Below are 12533 nucleotides of genomic sequence, written 5' to 3' on the forward strand. Positions count from 1 at the left end.
CTGGAGGCCTGCGTGGGCTTTGACATGGAGCACCACAGAGAGACATTTGTCCAGGGCTAAGGAAAATGACTCTCTTTGGTAGAGGGGAACCAGTTCCGTAGGTTCTTGAGGAATGCTGGCTTCATCTAACTACCAGAAATCCTTCTATCGCCCAGGTTGAGTCCATTTCTGGATATTTGGATTGTATTTTGGAGTTTTGGGAATGGAAGCTTCCTTTGGACCTAACAGAAATAGTCCCTCTTGGTGGGAGGAGAGAAGTTGCTGAGAGGTTCAGGAAGTAACTAAAACTCAATAGTCCAGGGAAGGCTGAAGTTAACAAGGCACCCAAGGTCCCTCCCCAAGGTCACAGGAACAGTAAACAGAGTGAGGCCTCCAGGTGGAGCTTGCCACAGTGCGGGCACAGTCCTCAGTCTCTCATGTGTATGAAACTGGGCTTCTACCCTTTGAAATCAAGTGTTTTTCAGGGAGAGACTAAACTTGAACTATCTAGTTGTGACATCTAAAACCAGAAAATTAAAACCTTAATTAACTTGTATTTGAGAACATTTATCTTGGGTACTGAAATACTTGTTATGAAAAAGAAGAGATAGGCGATTTTAAAACCAAATGGTATGTTGGATTAATGTAATAGTTTATCTTCATTTGGCAGTATACCAGTAAAATCTGGATATTAAAGGTTCGTTGAAAAAGACCCTTCTCTCCTAGTGAATCTGTCTAGGCAACCCAAAATTTGTCTTTGTAATTTCTATTGTCTGTGTTTCCATTCTGGAAGCTGTCCTCTTGATTGATATTTTTCAGGATGTGATTTTTGTCTTTATTATCCCCATAGTTTAGTCTTCCTGGCTTGAAGATATCTCATGTCTGAAATGTCTTTGTATATACTAGGTTTGTTCCATGAGTGTGGTCTTTGTTCTCTTGTCCTTTACAATTTCAGTACTTCCAAATCCTTGAGGCATAACTCGTTATTGTGAACTCTACCTTCAAATGCATCTATTTAACAACAGGGTCCACGTGCAGAAATGTGTTCTTTGTGATACAATTGATGGTTACAGGTTAGATAGCCGTGAGAAACACTCTCCTAGAACAGGAACCTAAACTTTAATGCGGGCTCTATAAACATTCATGATCTCCATCACTTTTGCTGTGGCAAAGTTAGTGGGGTGAAGTTTTCTCCAACACTTTGGCAACCAAGCGAAGAGACAACAGAATGAATTGAGTCTGCTCAGTGGGAACTAAACTAGAAAAACATAGCAGTGCCCTATGCAGGGAGAAAGGGATTCAGCTCCCCCACTCCTACCCTTAAAGCCAAGCACTCCATATTTGTTCCCTTAGTGATTAGATCATTTTGTACCATATGTCATTTCTTGGTCATCTTTCCCAGCAGACTACATTCCAAGAATATACTTTTCCGCAGAGTGTGAGCTTGTTTGTAGGGTAAAGGGTGTTTGTAAAAGAGAGAAAATCCACATGTAGGAATGCCTCATTCCAACTTCCACCACCGCCACCATTTAGGGTTTTCTCCCAATACCTGAGAAGCATTTAAATCAAAGTTATTTCATAGGATTTTTGAAGAATGATGCTATTGCTTCATGGCAGAGTCATAGAAGCAGTATGTGAGTTTTGGGATGGGAGATGCTTTTGCCTGAGTGAGAGTCAAATCGTGATCAAATGATCCAGTGAACAGATAAGTGAGCCAAAACAGGGGAAGTGAGGGAGTTGGGGACTGCAGGCTTTATCCACCCTTCCCAGCCACCTTCTCCATTAAACATGTGTTCTTGGGTTAGTGCTTTCCACATGGAGATTTCCTGCCACAGTTTGGGAACTGCAGACAGAACACTTTTCGTCTTTGTGCCTCAGTTTACCTATCTAAAGAGTTGAGATGTTCCAGAGATTAGATATGCAGATCCCTTCTCCTCCAGAAGCAGGTTTCCAGCATGCAGTCCTTAGGCTCATTTGCACCCACTTCTCAGGAAGTTGAGCCCAGCTGTGTTGCTCAGTAATGTTTTTTTTTTGTTGTTGTTTTGTTTTGTTTTTTTGGTTTTTTTTTTTTTTTTTTTGGCTGCATGCAACAGAAACCTTGAGGAACACTGGTGTAAATGTAGAAAGATCAGTTTTTCTGGCACAATATGAATCTAAGGAGAGGCGGCTTCTGGAATTCAGTGGCTCGTTATGTTAGGCCTGCTGCCCCAGGTTTCTTGTTGGCTCCATTTTGTTGGAGATCTGGCCGCAAGGCTGCTGTGAAAGGGAGCCCGAGGGAGCAGAGCTCTGTATGGCCCCTCTTCAGATTAACTAAAACTCTCTCTCAACATCGCCGTTAGCCTCAGACTCAGCTCTCATTGATTAGAAGGATGTCTTGTGGCCAAGCCTAAATTCATTCAGAAGGGAACACGCAAAAGCCTGGTCACCATTGTTAGTGAAGTCTAAAACATGCCTGCATAGAAAGCAGGGCTGTTTGGTTTTATGGTTGAGGAAAGTCATATTTTCTGATTGTTTTGTACTGTTAATGTGGAAAGTTTCAGATGAAAATCATCTTTTAAAATGGGGAGTGGGTCTGGAGAGGGGAAACAGGCTGTTCCCAGTTCCCAGCTCTATCAGGTCTGTTGTCTTAATCTTTTTTTTAATTGTTTTTTTTAATTAATTCAATTTACACCTCAGTCATAGGCCCCGTCTCTCCTCTCCTCCTGGTCCCACCCTACCTGCAGCATCACTTCTCTGCTATTCTTCAGAATAAGGGAGCCCCTTACCCAGATACCCCAGCTCATCTATTCACATGAGGACTGAGTTCATCTTCCTCCCCTGTGGCCTGGTAGGCAAGTCCCATCAGGGGAAAGTGATCAAAAACCAGGCAACATAGTTAGTGTCAGAAGTATCCCCACTCCCCTAACTAGTGAGCCTACATGAAGCCTAAGATGCCCATTGGACTTATCTTCTTGGGGTCTTTCCTGCATTATATGATGAAAATCTGTTTATAAGTGAGTATATACCATGTGTGTCTTTCTGGGTCTGGGTTACTTCATTCAGAATGATCATTTCTAGTTCCATCCATTTGCCTGCAAATTTCATAATTTCCTTGTTTTTAATGGCTGAGTAATATTCCATTGTGTAAATGAACCACAGTTTCTTTATCTATTCTTCAGTTGAGGGATATCCGGGTTTTGTTTCTAGTTTCTGGCTATTATGAATAAAGCTGCTGTGAACATGGTTGAGTAAATGTCCTTGTTGTATGGTAGAGCATCTTTCAGGTGTATGCCTAGGAGTTTCTAACTTTTAGTTCAGGAGATAATTCTATCTCAGTTATGGTCTGTTTAGCCCCAAATCCCTTCCTAGACAAACACTCCTGAAAGAAGAAGAAATCAGCCCACAGATCAAGCTGGAAAGATCTGGGGAGTCACCCTCCAGTCAAGGTTACCCACATGACAGAGCTCAGCTTTCCTGAGGAGGCAAGTCAGGGAGAGTGAAGGGATTTTAGTATCTTCTTCCCAGTGTCTACTGCACTTTTCTTTTCCTTCTCATCTACCCCTTCCCAGGAGTCTCTGCTCTGTCATTGGCCTTTGTGAGGTTAAGTAAGAGAGTCCAATCATAGAACAGAACAACAGAACCACAGAACCAAATCTCCAAAGGCCAAAGGTGGAACAGTCATTACTACAGGAGGTTTTGGGTTCTGGGCCATGGAGTAGCTGTTTGGAGGAGCATGAGAGTTGGGTTGCCTTCCCTACACCACTTTGAGGCCACCTAATGAGAAGGCTGTGGTATCATTGTTCTATGGAACAACCGACAGTAAAAGAAACAAGCTACAGCTCTACCCAAGTGGATCGATCAGTCAATAATTTTGAATCTACAAAGCAAGATTCAGAAGATTCAGAAGACGTACCCTGAGATGCCCTTAAGGATCCTTTTGTACAACTCAAAATGAAACAAATTTGAAGAACATATTTCATGTGTGTGTGTATGTTTGTGTCTAAATAGTGATGAAAGAATGCTGAGACTGGATATGCTAATTGTAAAGGGAAGTCAGGCAGATGGGCCAGGAAGGAGAATGCTGTGAAATACGCTACATCTGGCATTAGTTTTGTAGGGCTGCCTCAAAAGCACCGCAGACTCAGTGGCTTAAGCAATGGAGTTATTGTCTCACAATTTTGAAGGCTGGAAGTTCTAAATCAAGATTGGTTCCTATGACGGCTGTCAAGAGGGGGTCAGCTATTCGCTTTCCTTGTGTCTCTTTACCTATTTTCTGTCTGTGTTTGACTACCTTTATGTTCATTCTCCCTTGCTATAAGGACCGCACTCCCATTAGGCTCTAACAGACTATGGTTTGAGTGAGAATGGCCTCCATAGGCTCATATGCTTGATTGCTTGTTCCCTGATTGGTGGAACTGTTTAGGAAAGGATTAAGAGCTGTGGTCTTTTGAAGGAGGTGCTACTTGGGGTGGGCTTTCAGGTTCCCAAAGCTCATACCAGGTCCAGTCTCACTAGCTCTCTTTGCTTCCATCTTGTAGATCAGATAGATGTGAGCATTCAGCTACTACTCCAAGTACCATGCCTGTCTATTGCCATATGGGCTTCCTGTCATGATGGTCATGGACTTACCTTTTGAAACTGTAAGGAAGCCCTCAATTAAATTCTTTCTTTTATAAGTTGCCTTTGTCATGGTGTTTCTTCACCGCAATAGAAAAATAACTAAGACCCTGAGATAATTATTAGGTTATGACACACCTTAAAGATCTTACCTTAACTAAGTTTACTCATAATGATCTGATTTTTAAATAAGGTCTCATGCTGAAGGGCTAGATATTAAGACAGTGACACACAATTTTTAGGGTGCACAAGTCAAACTATAACATCGACACTGAATTATAATTCTGTACTGGCATGAAGGGTTTTACACACTCATCGTCCTATTAAAATAAAAGAGGACTGTGCTTGGACTAATGCTAATCACCAACTAATAAGTAACCCAGTTTGTGGAACTGAGTTTCACAAGAAAGAAAAAAACAAAACAAAACAAGACAAAAAAAATATCCCTGTTCAAAAAGACTGCTGTGTTCAAACAGAGGCTGTTGGAGTGGAGGTGGAATCGTGTTTGAGCTGAGGTTCTGAATAGGGAACCTCAATAAATATTGATGAGCAGTAGTTTTTGTTGGTTTGGTGAGCAATGAAATAATTTGTGTAAGTAGACTTCAAGGCAGAGCTGGTTTTCTATATAGAGAGAGCTTACTCTGTATGACCAAGGAGAAAATAGTAAAAAAAAAAAAAAAAAAATTGTTCAAATTATGCTTAATATCTCTTCTGGGAAAGGTTGTACACAGAAAAAAAAAAAAAACCTTGGCTTTATAGACACTCCACAGTCATTAATCCATGGAATGACCTCAGCTATGATTGAGTTTCCTCATACATGGAATGGAAACATGAAATCTCACAAATTCTCAGGTATCCTGTTTGACATGTATGCTGATTTTGGTTGAAAAGACAACTGGATTGATCAGAGCATAATTTTAAAAACATATAAATTTTCAGTTCAAATTTTAGAGTTCTGTGGGTGATGATGGCCTATTATCTCTGTTAAACTTTCTCAAAGACAATAAATTGTCCTATGAACTTTCCAGTGGGAGCAATTCCCCCATTTAGAAAGAGGCGATAAAGCTGCTTGTATACTTTTTGAGCAAGGAGTAATCCCTTTTATTTCCATCATCATTCTTAACTGAGAAAAATGTCATCATCTTTGGGGCTGTCATAGTCTCCTGATATGTCATGGGAGAAGAATGATGATTATAGAGCGAGTAGCTGAGCACATCCCCTGCTGTTTATTCCAAAAGAACATTCCTCACGTTAGAGAGAGGGAAGACTCAAAAAATGCCTGCAAACTGCACTGAAAATGTTTGCGCCCACTTGGTAATTTCTGCATCTTTCAAAAAGACCCATTCCCTTGAGATCTCCCTCTTTTTGATACTGACATCTCTAGACTCCCAAGAGATCTCCCTCCTTATGATGCTGAGATCTCTTGCCCAACAATTACCTACCAGTTCTTGATCTGAATGTTTTTGTTTGTGTCTAAACAGTTTCAATCTAAGTCCACAAAAAAGGTGAGATGATTAGAGATAAAAAAGTTCAATGCCAACTTTCAAGGGAATTTTAGACGCTTCATAAGAATTTTTAAAATACTGGGTGTGGGGTGCCCAGCCACAGTTTATACATCTATAGCCCAATTCCTACATCTAAGACTCAGCAGACATTGAAGAAGGAGGGGGGGGGATTAAGAGCCAGAAGATCAGGAAGGCTGTTGTGAGGATTTTTTTTTCTTCTAGATATGACAGGAAGGCTGTACTCATGAAATCTCATCAAGACGGCTGCCTAAACAAGTCCTAAACAAGTAGAAGACCAGTTGACATTCCAAGTGGATGGGAGAAATCTTACAAGGCTACACATCTAGATGAACAGCTACAAGCAATTAACAATTGCTGAGAGAGAGAGAGAGAGAGAGAGAGAGAGAGAGAGAGAAACTGTCTTCCCTAAGAATAAGCCCCTAATTGACTAATTGGTTACCCATTACCAAGTAGTCAGGTCTAAAATCATATACATTCAGGCAATACTCATCATGTTTATATATATATAATTGTATGTTATATAGGTTATATATAATTATGTATAACATATTATACATATATATATATATATACATGTATATATACAGGTTACATCTATATAATTTTTTTATATGTGTGTATGTGTAACAATAACAAAGAAAGAAAAAGAGGCCATTACTTTGAGAGTGAGTGGGGTGGGAAGACATGAGATTAGGGAGGAGATGATATAATCATATTTAAATTAAATAACAGATGGCATCATCTTGGATAGGGCATCAAGCATTTTGCTCACTGCCAGATTGGGGAACTCAATAAATCCTTATGAATCAATAAGTAGTATTTTTGATAGATGCAATTATAGTTTAAAATTAAAGATGACAACATACAAGTTAAATGCGTTTTTACTATCAGTGGTACATTTTGTCTTTTAGGTACTTAAATGTTTTTGTCTTGTTGTGTATGTTATATGTTGCATATGTAACCTATACTGCACAGCTGCCAGCTCTCCTAGTATGTCTGGCATTGCCTCTTCCTACCACTGTGCCTCTCACAAATCTACCTTGCGCACTGGTAAGGCTTGACTTGCTTCTCCCTTCATTTGTGTTTCATTCCAGGAGTTTCTGAGGTCATCAGTTCTGTGTGTTCCAGCTATCCTCACATAGGTAATACCAACAGCTTCTGGGTTCCAGCCCAGGGCTTCTCAGGTGACATCAAGTTATAGATGACAGCAATACTGCAATTTGCACCCATCACACACAACTGGAAACTACCGATGGGTAATGCTAAAACAGAGTGTCATAGACTGTGTAGCTTATAAACAATAGAAACTAATTTCTTACAACTCTGGAGGTTGAGAAATCCAAAGTCAAGGTGCCCATGGATCTGGTATTCTGTGAGGTCCATTTCTGTCTGATTCCATGAATATGCTATGTTCTCATAGGAGAAAGGAAAGGTGACTCTCCAGGGCCTTTCTTAAAGACACTAATCCTGTTTGTAAAGACTTCGACTCTGACTCAATCACCTACCGAAGACCTGACCTCTTAATTCCATCCCTTTGGTGATTAGGGTTTCAGTTTATAAATTTTAGAGGGATACATTCAGACTCTACGAGGTGAGTTTGATCAGTGAGGGGTGAAGAAGCATGGGTATCCCCCTAACACATCATCCTACAGTGGAGTTTATTCAGGCTTTTAGGGCACAGTCCACAATTCTGAGGCAGTCACCTTAGCTCTCCTCCAGTCTTTGTTGCTCTTTCTTCCTCTTTTTTCTGGCTTTCTGAGAGTGGATTTCTTGTGAAATTATCCACACAAGTTTTTGCCTCAGCCTTTTAAGTTCTGGAAAACAGTATATGACAATTCCTTGTGCTCCATGAAGGAGGCAAGCTCTGTCTCCAGTTTTCTTTTTACCATTGTCTGTGTCCAAATCTCAGTTACTTGCTTTATCCTTATTTGAATGGATTCAAGTATTCCAGAAATTATAAAATAATTCCCTTGTGGCAGGGTACTATTCAGAGATAGGAATTTGCATTTTTCTCCTTGTCTTGTCCCAATCTAAGTTTTTCCACCAAAAGTGGAAGATAAAGACTCTTTGTTTTCCATTCTAAAATGTTTTGAAGAGATCCAGCACCCACTTAGGGTATTGAGAATAGTATTAAGAAGGAGAAAGGTAAACTTGTGCAGAGATACTAGGAAAAGAGGTAAAGTCTAAAAGCCACTCAAGTGTCATGGGGATTTCTAGCTCCAGCCCTGGACCCAATCTTGGCATAAGCTGTGTTTTCTGAGATGGTAGTCATGTGAAATTCCTGGACAGTATGGCCCCTAGCACTGGAGACATCACGTTCTCTGCACCTCCTAGGGAACACCAAATGTTTTTGCAGAATGCACCAAGGGACAATGGTGGCATCCCACATGGAGCCAAACCAGGAAGAGTTTTCTTGCTATCTTGGCCTTAACCCTTGGGTAAATTCCAACAATAAGCAGAGTTTATTTTATTTTATTTTTGCCATTCTTTATGGAGCTAAGAAAATGGACGCTCATATGTTTTATTTCTGCAGACAGGGATTCAGGTCTGTAATGAGACTTCCCTTTTAATACTTTGATTAAATGTTTCCATGGACTAGCTGCCCTAGATCTGCACAAAAGCACTCCCATGGCCTTGCTCAGACTTCTTGCTTTGTCTAAAGAGCCATGGGCATTTAGCAAGGTGTCATCCAGCCCATCACCAGGAGCTCAAATAAAGCCACTTGACTGGGTGAACTGTTTGCATCCTGCTTGTAAGGATTAAAGGTCAGCTGAAGAAAGTAGAGACACAAAAAGGCTCCACCAGGGTCAGTGGCAGCCCAGCCAGGCAGTAAGCATTGTTGGAGTTACTGCCACTGACTGCTTCCAGGTGGGTCTTGGGGGCTATTGCTTTGAAGGTCATTCTGGGCCATAGAACTGGCATTTGGATGATTTTGTTTGTAATGAATTATTTCTCAGCGAATGACTTTATGCCACCGACTTGCTATTATTTTGATGAACAAAAGCCCAGGTTGACGAAGGGCAGTGTGTACGATGCGCTGTGTGCGCATGCACATGCATTCCGGCTCGTCATAAACAGAAGCCGGTTATTTCTCAAGGGGCCCGGGGTGCCAGAAGCGTGATGCTGAAATAGGCTTATATTTCTAAAGATAGTAAGTCCCAAGAAGAAACAACGGGGTGGGCTCTGTTGGCTTTTCTGATTCCAGTTGTTTTTCAAGAAACCCAAGAAATTACATTGCTGTGGCTAGCGTAGAAATTCTAAATTATGAGGACCACTGCCAAAACAACGTGGGGACCCATTTCTTCTCTTTGCCGGGGATGACTTAGAACCAGTTCTAGTGTGGAAGGTCCTTATTGACCATCAGCAGTGGAGGAGAGGGATCAGAGGATGTTAATTAACGTTTAACATGCATCCGTGTCATGCCAGGTGCTATGTCAGGACTTTTGCATTTATTGTGTTACTTAATCTTCATTACAACTGAGAGACAGAGAGACACCCAGAGAGAGGGCATACTCAATCCGCTTTCGGTAGATGAAGTAACGGAGTCCACAAAGCTACACAATTAATAAGTCAGTCCTGCCTCAGTCAGCTATTTCTGCATAGCCAGCAGCTATAGAATCACAGTGTCATACAACAGGAAGCATTTATTTCTCTCTTGCTTGCCTATAAGACGACTGAGGTGGCTGTGCTCTGTGCATTTTATCCCGAGTCCCAGGCTGGAGGCTCCTGCTACCCAAACTCTTGCTTATCACGTTGGTGCCAGAAGTGTCTTGTCAGAGCATATTTGACGTCCCTGCTTGCATCACAGCCACTCAGTTATGGCTGAATGGGGCAAGGCACAGGGCCATGGCAGAGTGGGGAAGTAGATGCCTCCCACTGAAAGGGAACAGCTACATGAGGATAAGACCAATCTGGAAAGACTTGATATCAATCATTTAATTCCCACAATGAATAATGTAGCTGATAATCGCGCATGTGTGTATCTCATCTTCAAGACCAAGTTCTCTCGGCCAGGAGACGTCTCTGCACATGGTTCTGTTGGTTCACAGAGAGTGCTGTAGAAGGCTGTGCCACATAGTAGAATGTCATGTGTGTAGCGCATAGGGTTTTTAGTGCTTAAACTTGCTCCCCTTTCCCCTCAGACTCACTCTATCGACCATCTCGTTTGGTTCCCTGGCTTCCCTTGTCATCTCTGTGCAGACAGCTCTTATATTCCAGCCTGAGGCATGACCCTGTGTATACTCTTGCATATACTCTTCTCTGTTGGAATGTTCAACATGAATTTCCAACTTTACATGGCCGAAGCTAAATTCCTAGCTTTCTTCCGTAAACACTTCATTCCTCGCTGAGATGCCTTTTCTCCCACCGGTAAAATGGTCACACTGGCCTTTCACTGGGCTCCTCTCTTCTCATAACTCAAGATCTGGTCCAACAGCCAAGTCTGCCAGCTCTAACTTGAAAGTATTTCCTAAATCTAATCACATCTTGAGAGCTCAACCCTATTACCTTTGTCCAAATATCCATCACTTGGTGACTGGAATATATCAACATCCCCTTAACATCCCCTTCCCGCACCTGTGCTTTTGCTCACATACCCATTTCTAACAGCAACCAGAAAGGTCAGAGGAAATGTAACTAGATCTAGACCTTGTTAAGGTTCTACTCAGATTCCCCATGGCTTCCCAGCTCACTGAATACAGAATAAAGACTTGGTACTGCCCCTCATCTCCACTAGGCACTTTGCCTCTCACTTCTTTGCAAGCACAGTTCTGACTCAAGCTTGCTCCTACCCTTTCTAAATGTTCTGTCTTCCAGGAAAGAGCTAAAGCTGCACATTTTAGTGGCTTTGTTCAAATGCCACCTCCCCAGGAGGTCTCAGGCTTGACTGGTTTACAGCACTTGCCCTCCTCAAAATTCTGGCCTTCCCCATTTCTGAATCTTTTTCACTTGGTTCACTTGCTAATCATCACTCTCCACTCCGCACCCTCCCACCCCCTTTTAAACTTTCTAATTGTTTGATTCTCTCAGAGGAGGGAGGGTCTTCATTCTGTCCCATGCACGCCTAGGACTAGACTAATGTCCAGAACAGAATGAGTACTTTGCAAACACTCAGAGAGTGAGTGACGGGTACTCTGTAATCACTCACACAGCTGCTGCGAGCTGGTGGTTAAAGGAAAATGGAGCAGAGCCTAACCAAGCACATCATTCAAAGTTCGCCCTCTGGATCTAGGCACTCCTCCCTCTGGCTGCTGGCTGCTGGCTGCTGGGAGTGTGGGACACTGGGGATTCACAGCTTGATCTTTTCAAGGAGCTGCCCTTGCCCAACGGCAGCCGAATCACCCAACATGTCACTTCTTTCTTAGGAACAATAGCATTTGATAATTAATCCAGCGGTATAAATATCTGGCCCTGTACCTTAATTAGGGACAATGCTGAAGGTTGATCTCCCACTCTAGACTCGTCCCACCATTCCCGCTCTCTCTTCACTGACCTACTTTTCATTTCATTATTCCCCACAACGGACTTCCCTGCAAAGTTCCATCTTAGAATATATTTTCACATAACCCCAGCAGGAAAATGGTTTCTTTTTGTTTTCAGTTACGCCCATTCAAGCAACATTCAATAAATATCTCCTATTGTCCCAGCACTGACACGGGCTCTGGGGAACACAGTGGTAAGTATGGTAGTACTGCTTAATGTCTGCATGAGGCTCACTAGATGACTAAGCCAGCAAAACACAATTACACAGCAATGTAATAAAGTCACAAAAGGGGGTAGGCCTGGGACCCAGGGTCACCGCCATCCTGGCTAAGCAGGATGGAGGCAGAGAATATGTAGGCCACTAGGGAAGCGTGGCAAGATATGTAGTCGGGGGTGGTTGGGCTAGTGTTTACTTTATTCCAAGATGAGTTGATGAGTTATTATAGATAGTCTTATCGTCAACTTGACACAACCTAGAGTCACGTGGGAAGGGAATTTTAACGAAGGACTGCTCGATTGTCTTGGCTTGTGGGGGATTGTCTTGATTAGGTTCACTGGGACGGGAAGACCCAAACATTGTGGGTGGTCCTACTATGTGGGTTTGAATCCAGGACTGCATGAGTGAAGAAAGTGACCAAGATCTACCAAGAGCACTCAATTCTGAAAGGCTCTTGGTTATTGCTTTAAGGCCAGCAATCATATTGTTTTTATTTTTTTATAAAAACTCTGATTTTCTTCCTAGTGCATTCTGTCTCTTCCAGTCTGGAATTATATCCCAACATTTCCTGGTTTCAGAGCCCCCCCCCCCCCACCATAGTCACCAGTGAGAAACACTTTAAAAGCAAGAATGTACAGAAGGTAAATAATGAGAGATACTTATGGGAGAAAAATGGGAGGGGATTGTGTGTGTGTGTGTGTGTGTGTGTGTGTGTGTGTGTGTGTGTGTGTGTG

The sequence above is a fragment of the Psammomys obesus genome, unplaced genomic scaffold (genome assembly GCF_907164565.1).
Source record: "Psammomys obesus unplaced genomic scaffold, mPsaObe1.curated_primary_1811, whole genome shotgun sequence".
NCBI classification, from domain to species: Eukaryota; Metazoa; Chordata; class Mammalia; order Rodentia; family Muridae; genus Psammomys; species Psammomys obesus.